The sequence below is a fragment of the Canis aureus genome, chromosome 3 (assembly GCF_053574225.1).
Source record: "Canis aureus isolate CA01 chromosome 3, VMU_Caureus_v.1.0, whole genome shotgun sequence".
NCBI lineage: Eukaryota > Metazoa > Chordata > Mammalia > Carnivora > Canidae > Canis > Canis aureus.
The window spans coordinates 86,012,545-86,026,328 of NC_135613.1; the positions used below are offsets into that span (position 1 = coordinate 86,012,545).

The 13,784-nt window shown below is 38.6% G+C and overlaps 1 protein-coding gene across 4 annotated transcripts in view; it reads left to right on the top strand.

Annotated features, from left to right (window-relative positions):
• Positions 1-13,784, top strand: part of NTM (neurotrimin) — a 942,893-nt gene that overhangs the window by 453,990 nt on the left and 475,119 nt on the right. The window contains exon 1 of one of the 4 annotated variants that reach the window (XM_077894216.1): positions 1,406-1,443. The exons of the other annotated variants lie outside the window; for them this stretch is intronic. The gene's annotated coding sequence lies outside the window, so the exon portion shown is untranslated. Of the gene's footprint in view, positions 1-1,405; positions 1,444-13,784 lie in introns of those variants that run through there. 4 annotated transcript variants of the gene reach the window in all.

Here is a 13,784-nt window from a genome sequence, read left to right on the forward strand (position 1 = left end):
GTTCACGAGACTAAGGGTATCTATAGCTTTACATGTGAGCCAGAAGGTGGCTATCAAGGCTAAAGGAGACATTAGCTATGACTTGAGATCTTTTAAAAACATTCAGTGGGATCAACGCACAGTAAGTTTTGAGTTGGTTCCCGCTTCCAACACACCATCTTTTCTACTTATGCTTGTATCCTAAAGGAAGGGGCTCTGAAGTGGAAGTACTTGTGAACACTGTGTGTGTGTGTGGGGGGGGGGGGTTGCAGGGGCACTGCCTCTCACACAATAAAAAATCCACGTATAACTTTTTGACTTCCCCAAAACTTCCCCTAATTCTAATGGCCTACTGTTGACCATAAGCCTTAGTAATAACGTAGTCAATTAACATAGATGCTGCATGTTGTATGTGTTATATACTGTATTCTTACAATAAAGTAAGCTAGAGAAAAGAAAATGCTATTAAAAGTCATAAAGAGTGGGCAGCCCGGGTAGCTCAGCAGTTTAGCACCGCCTTCAGTCCAGGGCCTGATCCTGGAGACCTGGGATCAAGTCCCACATCGGGCTCCCTGCATGGAGCCTGCTTCCTCCTCTGCCTGTGTCTCTGCCTCTCTCTCTCTCTCTGTCTCTTTCTGTGTCTCTTATGAATAAATAAATAAAATATTTTAAAAAATCATAAAGAAAATACATTTACAATATTGCACTGTATTTATTATAAAAATCCACACAGAACAGTACCCGTGTAGTTCAAACCATGTTCAAGGGTCAACTGTGTAGCCTAGCAGGTAAAGGTGTGTTATACAACAAAAAAAAAGGTAACTTTCTTTTTCTCTCTATAATAGCTCAATTTGTTAGAAGACTCCATTTTGATCAATTATCATCTAATTATTTCCAAAGTCTTTCTCACCAGTTTTATAAACTCACTCAGTCCCCTTCCACACCCTATTGTTTTCTCCCTTTCTTCTTGGGATCGATCTAAGTTCCAGAACCCTTACGTAGCCTCATGGCATGGGGGTGGGGTGAGGTCAGGAGAATATTAGGTATAGGAATTCTCATTTTATCCTGAGAAAAATCCTGTCTCTGCCTTGTCTTTGTTTATTGGCCTCTTTCATCTCACTTTAGGTCTCCTCCCTTCCTGCTCTATCTTCTCTCATTCTTACTTTCTTTCCCACCCATGTCCCTAATCATGACCTATAAGCTGCATGGAGAAAATGTATAGTTTTGCCTCTAGCTAATTGCTCATTCATCTTTCATTCTGTGCATGAGTTGTAGCTTTGAGTAACACAGATGTGGTCTGACCACACAGAGCTTCTTTTATGATCTTCATCATTAACATCATACTTTGGTTGTTGTCATAATCATCATTATCACCATTACTTAGTGAGCTCTTAGTATAGACCAAGTTTCCTTGAAATAATTCACATGTATTCATTAGTTTCATCTGCACAGCAACTTAGTGGGGTAAGTACTATTATTATGTGTACTTTACACAAGAGGCACAGGGAGATTGTATAACTTAACCCAGGTCACACAGCTACTTAGTGCTATGGTCGGGATCCAAAGCTAGGCATTTTTGTTTTATAGCCCATGATTTCACTCCTCTTGTGATACTGTCTCCCATTTGATATATTACCTAAATATTTTTTTCTTCAATATATAACCAGGAAGGTGGGGTTGATGTTCATTATTAGTACATATTAGGCAGCTAAAATCCTAAGACAGGTCACTGCCATTGTGACTCTGGTCATTACTTCATTCAATGAATATATATTTATACTTTTACTATTTGCTCAGTATTGTTCTCAACTCGGAGGAATACTACAGCAAATAAGACCTGCAAAATCCCCCACCCTCAAGGGGATTATTAATCTGGAGATTAATTGTATTATAAGAAGAGTAAAAGATTTTAGGGGATGGTAGACAACTGTTTTTTACTTAGACTTTCCCTTTTGGGCTCAGGAGCCATTTCCTATTTTTAAGGTATAAGTGTTAGTGCAAAGTATAATGTATAAGTCCCACATTAACAATTCTGAAGGGTGAATAAAACCGTCAAATACATGTATGCATGTGTGCTTTGGTGGTGATGATGTATGCCATCTAGAATGTTGTCGGGAATTGATTTTAAGCAACCTGGTCTGAGCAGTTAGGATATTCACAGTGGATGTAACTGACAAGAGTTACCTCTAGAATGTATTAGATAACTCCTAAATATTTAAAAAATAAATAAGTAAAAAGATAGGCATACAATAGAAATAGCCAAAGGATTTAAACAGGTGCTTCACAAAATGACCAATACTTTGTAAAGGAGCCTGACCCCATTAATCATTAGGAAAATGTAAATTAAAACCCCAATGGTATATTATTATGTATTTATCAGAAGAGCTAACATTAAAAAGGCTGACAATACCAAGTGCTGCTGGTGAGGGTGTAGAGCACCTAGAGCTCTCCTACATTGCTCCTAGGAGTCTAAATTGGTACAAACATGTTGGAAGATTACTTAGCCCTGTTAACTACTGGAATCTGACATGATCCTCCCCATAGACATTCCCAAGCATAGATGGGGCATTCACGCCCCAGAAGACATTCTACAAAAATGTTTCTTTCTAGCTGCTATATTTGTTTTAGCCTCAAACTAGAGCAACTCAAATGTGAACAGTCCATTGGATATATGAATTGGGATATACTTATCCAATGGAATATTATTAAATACTGAAACTGACAAACTGTACTCAACATGGATGAATTTCTCAAATAGAATGTTGAGCATAAGAAGCCAGACACCACGTTGAAGCAAATGGTGGGTATTTGTCATTTCTAATAGCTGAGTAATATTCCATTGTATACATAAACCACATCTTCTTTATCCATTCATCTTTCGTTGGACACCGAGGCTCCTTCCACAGTTTGGCTATCGTGGCCATTGCTGCTAGAAACATCGGGGTGCAGGTGTCCCGGCGTTTCATTGCATTTGTATCTTTGGGGTAAATCCCCAACAGTGCAATTGCTGGGTCGTAGGGCAGGTATATTTTTAACTGTTTGAGGAACCTCCACACAGTTTTCCAGAGTGGCTGCACCAGTTCACATTCCCACCCACCATTTGCTTCAACGTGGATGGAACTGGAGGGTATTATGCTGAGTGAAGTAAGTCAGTCGGAGAAGGACAAACATTATATGTTCTCATTCATTTGGGGAATATAAATAATAGTGAAAGGGAAAATAAGGGAAGGGAGAAGAAATGTGTGGGAAATATCAGAAACGGAGACAGAACGTAAAGACTGCTAACCCTGGGAAACGAACTAGGGGTGGTAGAAGGGGAGGAGGGCGGGGGGTGGGAGTGAATGGGTGATGGGCACTGGGTGTTATTCTGTATGTTAGTAAATTGAACACCAATAAAAATAAAAAATAAAAAAAAAAAGACTTGGTAGAACAAGCACACAAAAATGTAAAAAAAAAAAAAAAAAAAAAAGAAGCCAGACACCAAAGAATTCATAACAAGTGATTCTGTTTATATAGAATGAAAAAAACAGGCAAAACTAACCTGCAGTTAGAAGACAGGATAGTGTTTAGAGAGTAGAGACGGGGAGCGATTGGGAGAAAGCACTCTGGGTATAGGTTAATGTTTGAGTTCTTCAATTTGTGATAGTAATGCAGTTGTGTTACTGTGTATTTATTGTGCTTCACACCTACGATGTCCTCTTTTTTTGTACGTATCTCATATTTCAATAACAACTTTCCTTAAACACTTTTTTTTAAAGATTTTTATCTATTTATTCATGAGAGACACACTGAGAGGTAGAGACACAGGCAGAGGGAGAAGCAGGCTCCCTGCAGGGAGCCCGATGCGGGGACTCGATCCCAGGACCCCAGGATCATGCCTTGAGCTGAAGGCAGATGCTCAACCACTGAGCCACCCCGGCATCCAAAAACTTTTCCTGAAAGTATTTAGGATATTTATCATTTTCTATCTGCTGGTTCTTCCTCTATTTACAAGATTTCACATGGAATTCTTATTCATTCTGCCAACTAGATTGACAGCTTTTCCAGGGCAGAGTTCTTGCTTTTTCATCTTTATAAACCTCACTTAAATATTTTGGGCCTAAATAGTAAATGAATTAAAAGAATTTTCAAGGAAATTTTTTTTTCTCAGTTTTATATGGCATTTTGCAGCACAGCATCTAGAACTTAGTAAGTAGACAGTAAGTGCTTGATGTGTTACTGGAGGGATGAATTGATGTTTTCTAAGTTACATAAATAAGTTATTTTTAGTATCTATGCTAGTAAGCAATTTATCCAAGCCTGGAAATGCAAACTTATTGAAAATGGCTTTCCAATGAGCATGATCTCTCCTTTATGGTTCTTTCCATTTAGTGAGTGGCTGGACTTTTATTGAGTCACTGAAGAAGTCAGTTAGCCAATAAAGGATGTTTTGTTTACTTTAAATATGTGAAAAATGGTTCCATTACTCAAGGGATTATTAATTACTGGCTTACTAATTACTTTGGGACTGTTTTTTTTTTTTTTTAAGAAGTCTAGGCAGTTGTTTGAATAAATTCTTATTTAAGTGAGTAATTAGTTGGATCAAAATAATTGACTAAATTAAGAAATTCTTTAATAGACATTATTTAGGTGTCAGTTTAGTTTTGCTACTAGTGATGTGTAACAAATTCATTGTATGATTAGTAATAAATCTGTCACCCCTGAAGGAATCCTTTAAAAAAAAATAAGTCAGTTGTGAGGCTTGTGGATAATAAGCCAAGTATTCCCTACATACAAGCTATGAAATATTTTGCATTTTATTTTTAAACTTCAGTTTACTGACAAAACTCAAAAGTGTCAGAGTACAGAAGAAAGTACATATATGTTTACATGAGAAGGCTCTTGTGAGGAGGGAATGGGTATTTTTTGAGCCGTGTTGGTGTCAAGACCAGGGTAGGTGGGGGGTCCCTTCACGCATAAGCATTTCCACACAGGATTCTATGAAGTTCAGCCTTTCAAGATCATTCGAAAAGGTATTTCCTCTATTACTCCTCTGCCCTTCACCCCCTCAATTAAGTAGTTAGCAACTCTGTAAATTAGGTTTTTTTAACAGACTGTGCAAATTCCTGAAACACTGTTCCTATTATAATGTAGGTATTCACTGATAGACTGTATTCTGCTCCAGTAATTGTTTTCGTAATCTAAGAAATCAGCCTAGCTACTAAAGAGTGAATCAACAACACGGGAATGAATTAGCACTTGGTAGGTTCACATCCAGTTGGGGCCTTGCTGCAAGTCTTTTTTTCTGTTTTGTCATTGGTATGGTTTTCCTTTTTTTTTTTTTTTTTTTTAATTTATTTATGATAGTCAGAGAGAGAGAGAGAGAGAGAGAGAGAGGCAGAGACATAGGCAGAGGGAGAAGCAGGCTCCATGCACCGGGAGCCTGACGTGGGATTCGATCCCGGGTCTCCAGGATCGCGCCCTGGGCCAAAGGCAGGCGCCAAACCACTGCGCCACCCAGGGATCCCTGGTATGGTTTTCCTAATGATGAAACAGATCCCCCCTAGTAATGCTGATTTTTTTGTGGCCTTGGCTCTGGTTGCTTAATAAGGGGTTTGAAAGCCAACCTCGAATAAGCCCAGCTGAGGATTTTTAACTGGCCCCAGCTCCTTGATGGAAGAAGTTACTGTGCACCCAAGGGTATGTGGAATGTGATATGAGACCCATGATCATTAACTGCTGTGATCTAAGGCTCCACAGCGGGAGGGGTAATCGCTGCTTCTAGGCGGTGGTGGTGGGGGGGGGGGCTGTGAATCTGGGTGGTCACACCCCTGACATTGGAACACATGTTCTAACTGGGGATGACTTTAACTGCCTGAGCCAGAAAGAGGTCGTGTATAATACCAGGTTTTATATTAAACAAAAATAAATTTTCTCTAACGCGAGTTTTCAGACAGGTTGTCCTAATATATTAACTTCTGTCTGTGTTTTGAATAGTCAATTTCACGGTGAAATGAGTTCTTAATAATATATTTACCACCTGGGAGAAATCTCCCAGCCATCTGGAAAGGAGAGGGGATTTAGTGCCTCCAAACGGAGATTGGATTTTTTTTCCACAGTTATTTATTTATTTTTACATCAGGTAGCGGGAAGGATGACCTGTTTCCAGCACCTGTTCGGGCTGCTGCAGTGGGCGGGGTGTGGGCTGCTGGGGCCCTGAGCATGCTCCATGACCACAGCCGGGAAGGTGGCCCCGTGGGGTGCTCACCTGGGCCTTTAGGATGGAGGAGATCCTGGAGGAGCGGCCCATGCTATATTGGGCACTGCTGGGAAACAGAGAAATAGTAAAATTTAGTGTCTGGCCTTGTTTGCATTCTGCATTTTTATGGGGGCAGCAGACGGTAGATCAGAGCAATAGCTTTATACTGAAAAACACTGGATTCAAACCCTGACTCTGATTTACTAGTTGTGTTACAAATTAGTCGTCCCTCTGAACTTCATTTTTTGCATGTTTATTTTTTTAATTTGTTTTATTGGAGTTCAATTTGCCAACATATAGCATAACACCCAGTGCTCATCCCAAGTGTCCCCCTCAGTGCCCATCACCCAGTCACCCCCACCCCCCACCGACCTCCCTTTCCACCACCCCTTGTTCATTTCCCAGAGTTAGGAGTCTCTCATGTTTTGTCACCCTCACTGATATTTTCACTCATTTTCTGCATATTTAAAGTCAGAATAATTGTATCCACCTTTCAATGTTGTATCCACCTTTCAATGTTGTGAGGATTGGAGACAGCGTAGAAAAAAAAATCTTAGTTCTGTGCCGGGGACAATGGTCAATAGGAAAGTGGTCAATATGAAAATGTAACAGGTGAGAGAAAGCTGAAAATATATGATTGTGTGAGTGTGTGTATCTACATGTGTGTGCATACACACATACCCCAATACAAGCTATTCGCTCACATTGATCCAATAGAACATACTGAAACTAGATGCATAAAAAAGAGGGGATGCAGTTTTGAAAAGAGTTTTCTAGAATTAAACAAAAATCCATTATTCATTTATTCAACAATATCTAGTGAGCACCTACTATGTACCAAGCACTCTTCTAAGTGCTGTGTATATGTCCATGAATAAAATGAATATGCCTGCCCTCTTTGACTTTAGATTCTCAAGATGGAGAGTGGACAGACAATAAGTTGTAAAAGTATTAAGCAAATTCTTTTGTATGATTAAGCTGATAAGTACTGATATAGAACAATAACAGAAAAGGGTCAAGGATTGGGAGTTTTAGGGCTGGGACAGTTTTTAGTTTTAACAGGATAGTCAGAGTAGGCATCATTTATTAAATGATATTAGAGTAAATATTTGAAGGGTACAAGGAAATGAATCATGTGGGCATCAGGGAAAACAGCCGCCCAGGCAAGAATCATCCAGTGCAAATGCCCCAAGGAGCCTGCTGGGCATGCTCAGTGAGTAGCAAGAGAGTCAGTAGCTAAAACTAAGTGAGCCCAGGGATATTGTAAGAGTGAAGGTAATAAAGATAACAGGAAGCTAGAAAAAGAGAGACTTGTAGGTCATTCAGAGGATGCAGCCTTTACCACTGCATGGTGTTGCACAGAACTTTCATTAAAAAAAAAAAAAAAAAAGTCAAGACTTCTTTGGTTGCAATGTAGAAACTAGATTTGAATGGGCATGGACAAATGTAGATGTAGGGAGAACAGTAAGGAAAACTATTCGAGCAAACAATAAAAAAGATACTGGTGGCTCAGGCCAAGGTGGTAGCACTGAAGCCATTGAGAAATTATTTGCTTTAGGATATATTTCCAAGGTAGAGAAACATAATTTCCTGATGGACTGAATCTGGAGTGTCAGAGGAAGGGAGGAGGCAGGTACAATTGGGAAAATGAGGCCTGGACAACTGGAAAGATGGGTTGCCATCAGTTGAGATGGTAAAGACTGTGAGTGGATGGTGTTGGGAGATCGTCAGGAGTTCCACTTTGAAAATATTGAGTTGGGGTGGATCTGAAAAGCAGGCAACTGCATATTCATTTCTCTAGCTCATATTTGCACCAGACATCTAAATTTGGAAGTTGTTGGCATATGGATATCATCTAAGGCCATGGGACCAAATGAGATCCGCAAAGAAGAGGATGAGATAGAGAAAAAGGTTAAAGATTGAGCCCTTGAGTACTACAATATTAAGTAATCGGGGAGGAAATGAGGACACAGAGAAAGAGTCTATAAAGGAACTAGCCAGCCAGGCAGGAGAAAAACTAATAAGGTAGACACAATGTAAAGAAGGTATATCATGGAGGGTAGAGTGATTAAATGGTTGGCAGGTTAGATGATGCCTGAAAAGTGACCATTAGACTTGGACAGGGAGTTCAACGGCAACCATGAGAGCAGCATCTAATGAGTACTGAGAGTAAAAGCCCAAATGAAAAGAATTTAAGAGAGGATAGGAAGAGATGAGTAGAAAACAATGAAATACACAATTATTTTTGAAGAATTTTTTTTTCTTCTAGAGGGGATCAAAGAAATAATAGGAGAAGTAAAGTTAAATAAAAGGCTTTTCAGGGATCCCCGGGTGGCGCAGCGGTTTGGCGCCTGCCTTTGGCCCAGGGCGCGATCCTGGAGACCAGGGATCGAATCCCACGTCGGGCTCCCAGTGCATGGAGCCTGCTTCTCCCTCTGCCTGTGTCTCTGCCTCTCTCTCTCTCTCTCTGTGTATGACTATCATAAATAAAAAAAAATAAAATAAAATAAAAGGCTTTTCAAAAATGGAATACACAACATTGTGTTTGTGTGCTGATGGGAATGATCCACAAGAGACAGAAAATGATACATAGAAGAGAGTATTACGTACTTTCAGTCCATCAGATAGAGCGGGATCTGATGTTGGTTGGAGGCCTGATGTGTCCTGATGTTGGCAGTTATATGGAGGTGGAGGGTGAGTCTATGGAATTACTCTTCTGAAAGGTTTTAACTTTCCTTAATGAAGTAGGAAATGAGATCATGAGGTGAGTCTGAGGATGACAGTGTTAGAGGTTGAAGAAGAGAGGAGAAAATATGAAATGAACATCTTGGAGGAGTGGGGCAGTCAATGAGCCAGTAGGATGGTACGGTTGTCCAGCACTATGAGACCCTCCTAAGTTTTTTGGTGACTAACTTAAACTCAGCTCATTCAATTTCTGGTTGGCTAACTAGGTTAAGTACCAGTTTTTGAGATACTTCCTGGGTTGTGAACTATCCTTGGCTCTGGAGATTTAAAAATGAATAAGATGTAGTCCCTCCCCTCAAAGAACTCACAGTCCTACAACAACAGAGACTGAAATAGGAAATCAATAACTATAACAAATTGTAATAATTCTGTAATAGAGTTATATTCATTGTTTGGGGAATTTCTGCCAAGTGCTGTTGCCAAATATAGTGACACAGCAAGCTGGTAGGGTAATTCACATCACAATCAGAATGTAGTTGTCCATAGTTACCTTCCATTTACTCAATAAACATTTATTAAGTGTCCATCACTGTGCTAGGTGTTAATGCTACAAAGGCAAATAAGATAACTTCTACATTCAAAGAGCTCACCAGTGAATGCAGGGATTTTCAACATTAGCAGCACATTAGATTGACCTGGGTGCTTTTAACAATCCAGATACCCAGGCCAAACCACATACCAATAAGACAACATTTTTCCAGTTCCCTGGCATTTGCGATATGCAGTCAAAGAAGAAAATTGCCGATATAGAGGGACAAACAGATGAGAAAACAGAAAGTGGAAATATAGGCATCATAAATGCTATAAGATAGGAAAGTACAAAAAGGTAGGAGAGCTCAACTGAACGTTTTGACCCTCTCAGGTAGAGGGAGCAGTGAGGAATGTCCAGAGGAAGAGCCAGCTGGAAGGAGTAAAGAATGGGTGAGAGTCAGTGTGGGAAGAAGAGGAGGGAAGCACATCACAGCTGAAGGAGTGGAAGTGGCAAGACCCGGGAGATGAAAGAACATACTCAGTTGAGAAATCTGAGCTGTGCAGTAAGTCCAGAGCGGGGGCCGTAATGTCAGAGAAAAGTGGCAAGAGATGCTGGTGACTGGTACACAGCAGCCGCGTTGGACAGGGCAAGCTCCATTTGTTTCCACGCTATTGTCAAATCCCCATTCAGAGATGGCCGGGGAAGCCTGTTGGTCACAAAAACTGGGTAAATTGAACCTGCTGAGCAAGAGAAAGCAACACTTTGAGACCATCTCAGAAGGGTGAGACATTAGGAAAGGGAACTTTAAAGCTCTTGGGGCTGGGGTTAGCCACGGGGTGGTTTCAGGGCAGAAGTCAGTGAGTGGGGACTGAGCAGGGATTGGTGAGATTTCACAAACCAGTTGAGCGTCTGGAGCAAGTTGGTGGGTTTTTCTTTGGAACAAATGACTCCATGAGAAATCATATTAAATCAGTTGGGTCTATTCAATGGTTTTTATTTTGGAAACTATTTTGGTATCTAAATAAGCTGTTATTAAAATTTTTTAGTTTAGATTCTTTGTGTTGCATATCATGATTTCATAGAGTTGGGTCTTTTTTTTCTTTTTAAAAATGTATTTGTTTATTTTTAAGAGACAGAGAGAGCATGAGCACAGTTGGGGTGAGGGGTAGAGGGAGGGAATATCAAGCAGAGTCCCCTCTAAGCAATGATCCTGACAGTGGGCCAGTCCCACAACTCATGATGTCATGATCTAAGCCAAAACCAAGAGTCGGTCGTTCTCTCCACTGAGCCACCCGAGCGCCCCATGGGTTCATCGTGTTTATCAGTTTTTCAAGTTACAGTTAAGTTTTGCAAGCTATGTTTTCCATTTCACTTCTCACAATTAACTGTAGAAAAAAATGGGTATGGAAAGTAGAGCACCGAGAATCAGGAGCCTGCCACACAATTTGGTACACAAACCTGCCGACACCTGGAGGTGACCTGAAGATGAATGTCATCAATGAAGCATATTCATCTAGAGGGGGAAAAACTTACAGGGAACTAATCTTTTTAAAAGACACTGTAAAAAAAGGACATTAATTGACTAAGTCAGCCTTTGAGTGAGAAAATTTGCATACATTTTTATGCAAATGCTATTAAAATTATTACCAACATTTATAATATGGATATTCCAAATACATAGAAAAACATGATGAATAATAAGGCACAAAACATGTACTAACTCCCCATCTTTCTCGCATCTTAACATTTTTGCCAACTTTACTTCAGACCTCTTTATTAGAGAAATAAAACGTTACAGTCATACCAAATCCCCTTATTTATTCTACTTTGGTTCTATTCTCCTCACTCCTTTCTTCCCTCCCCAGAGCTGCTAATAATTATGAATTCAGCGGGATTTTTCCCCCTAATTCTAATGCATTTGTGTGTGTTAAATAAGATATAATCTTGTCCGCCACGATCTTGAACTTTTATAAATAATCTCAATCTGGTTATATTCTTGAACTTTTATAAATAATCTCAATCTGGTTATATTCTTCTAGTTATTTTCCTTGCTTATGTAATTTTATGTTTCTGAGATTTGATTTATTACTATTGATAATATACAGATATCACATATCAATATCATATTCACATTTCATACATTTTGGTTACAGTATAGTGTCCCATTTTATGAATATACCACTGTTTAGGGTCTATTATTGCAAGACAATTAGGTTGTTTCCAATAATTGCAAACAATGCTGTAGTAAACACTCATGTACACGGTTCCTTGTATACGTGTGAGAGAATTCCCGGGAGTAGCATATGAACACCTTCTTCAAAATTTCCAGATATAGCCGAATTGCTCCATAAAATGGTTTAACCAGTTTACAGTCTCACTGGAGCAACGAAATAAGGCAATTTGCTTAATGTATAATGATATCTTATTTTCATTTTAATTTGCATTTTCCTGATGGCTAGTGTGGTTGAGCATCTTTTAAAATACATATTGGTCATTGGTTTCCCTCTTACTGAACTGCCCATTTTTTTCTTTCTTGTTTTTTTTTTTTTAATCTTTATTTAAATTCAATTTAGTTAGCATATACTGTATTATTAGTTTCAGGGTAGAATTTGATGATTCATCAGTATTATAGATAACACCCAGTGCTCATCACAGCACGTGCCCTCCTTAATGCCTACCACCCAATTACCCCTTCCCCCCACCCATCTCCTCTCCAAGCAGACCTCAGTTTGCTTCCTAGAGTTAAGTGTCTCTTATGGTTTGGTTGGTAGATAGGGTTTTAATTTTTTTCATACACTGAATACTAATTCTTACATAGATACATGCATTACAAATGCCAATATTTTCTCCCAGTGTGTGACTTGAATTTTCGCTTTACGATTTTGGAGAGTAAGTTTTTAAGGGGTGTTTTTCTTTCTTTTTTTTTTTTAATTGATTAAAATCATCTTTTTCTTTATGTGTGTGTGTATGTGTGTTTGCATAAAAAATAATTTTCTACCAAAAGAACATGAAAATCCTCTCTCATACTTGTATCCTAAAAATAATAAAACTTTGCTTTTCATATTTAGCTGTTTTATCTTCCTGCAGTTGATGTTTGTGGATGGTTGAGAAAGGGATCCCAACAACATTTGTTTATTCCTCTGGAACCTGCAATGTTATTTCTTTCCTAAGTCCAGTTTCCATATACTGTGATCTGTTTGGGGTTTTTATCCTGCTCTACTTGTCTAGTTTTGAACCTATGCCACAATGCCTTAATTACTGTAGCTCTGAAATATCTGGCACAATGAGTCTTTCCATTTTGCTGTTCAGACTCATCTTGGTCATTCCTGACTCTATTCATCCTCCTAAAATTAATGTCTAGTATCATGTAAACTTCTCTTGGGATTTTAAGCCGAGTTATATTAAATTAAACTTATAGAATAACTTGGTGTAAATTGACATGCTTATGATGTTGAGCTTTTTCCACATGCAATGTGTTTCTATTTATTAAGGTTCCCTTTGTTTGGTTTTCAATAAAATCTCATCATTTTTGCTGTAGATCTCTTACATATGCTTTGTACAGTCATTTCCATAAGTTCCACTTTTGTTTCCATTATAAATAGTGTTTCCAATAATTAATTATTTTTATTGGTGTCCAGTTTTTGTTTAAAGATGTACTTCATATTTCTATATTGATCTTATATTCAGCAAGTTCTCTAAACTGACATCTTAGTTCTAATTAATCTTTAGAGTTACTTGGTTCTTCTTTTTTTTATTCTTTTTTTTTTTTTTTACTTGGCTCTTCTACATAGATAATCCTATCATTAGAAGTCATTACTAGGCAGTTTGTTTTCTTTTCTATTTCTTATTATCTTTATATCTTTGCATTGACTCTCTGTGCTGACTCTGACCTCTAATTTGCTGTTGAACTGAAGGCATGGGAATGAGCATCTTTGTTTTGAACCTGACCTTACAGTAATTGCTTCTAATAGTATCACTATTAAATAAGATGTTTGTTAGACATTTTTAGTAAATTCTCTTTTTTCAAGTTAAGGAAGTTCATTGCATTCATAATTTCTTTTGAGTTTCAACCATGAATGTGTCACATTTTATTAAATAATTGTCCTGAGTTTATTGACATGAATAACGGTGGGGTTTTTCCCCTCAAAGTTGACCAACCATTTCAGAAGTTCACTGAATAAGTCAAGTACTTGTAACCCAAGGCTTGGTTCAAAGAGAATACTTGACACAAAAATTAATAGAGCTTGACAAGATGATGCTCTAGAATAGAGGTGGGGAGCTGTTCCTGACTAAAATAAAAATCTACTCCTTCTAAACCATTGGGTCTACATTGTTGCTTCTCAAGGGTAA